The sequence below is a fragment of the Anarhichas minor genome, unplaced genomic scaffold (assembly GCF_050575085.1).
Source record: "Anarhichas minor isolate MPS153535 unplaced genomic scaffold, ASM5057508v1 ptg000317l, whole genome shotgun sequence".
In the NCBI taxonomy this organism is placed as follows: Eukaryota; Metazoa; Chordata; class Actinopteri; order Perciformes; family Anarhichadidae; genus Anarhichas; species Anarhichas minor.
In genome coordinates, this window is record NW_027466763.1 from 25001 (window position 1) to 25946 (window position 946).

A 946-nucleotide genomic window follows, 5' to 3' on the forward strand; every position below is an offset into this window, starting at 1 on the left:
TCGCGACGTCCTCTAACTACCCATATAAGCAGAATAATAAACGGGTATCCACAGCCGAGGCAGCACGTATTTGAAAACCGCCGACCGATCTTCATACTCTGACAAAATCACAGCGATAGCGCCAATACTCTGTTTCCTTAAACCAAATCGCCGTCTTGCGCGGTCCATATCCCCGCGAATACACAACGCACAGCCGGGACACCTATGCCGACGTGTAGCCACCGTCAACCTCTAAAGACATGTGGAGGGTGATCCACAATCGGACACTCACAGCCGAGGCACGACGCGGTCAAAGTAGGTCGCAGGGACCATATTACGCGCGCCATATCTACCCGGAAATAGAACGCACAGCGGGGATACTCATGCCCAGTTGTCAAGCTGGAAGTCCTCTAACCACCCATCTAGACACTCCTATAAGCGGATACACACAGCCGATACAGCGCGTATTTGAAAACCGCCGACCGATCTTCATACTCTGACAAAATCACAGCGAAAGACTTAAACGAAATACCCGTTTTGCGAGGTCCATATCCCCGCGAATACACAACGCACAGCCGGGACACTTATACCCGATCGTAGACCACATCCACCTCTACAAACCTATCCGAGTGGATCATGGATGCGACCTCCACAGCCGAGGCACGGTGTAGTCAAAGTAGGTCGCAGGGACCACATTACGCGCGCCATATCTACCCGGAAATAGAACGCACAGCGGGGATTCTTATACTGAATACACGGCCCCGACGTCCTCTAACCAACTATGTAAACTGAATAATAAACGGATAACCACAGCCGAGGCAGCGCGTGTTTGAAAACAGCCGACCGATCTTCATACTCTGACAAAATCACAGCGAAAGACTTAAACGAAATCGTCGTTTTGCGAGGTGCATATCTCCGCGAATACACAACGCACAGCCGGGACACTTATACCCAGTTGTAGTCCACG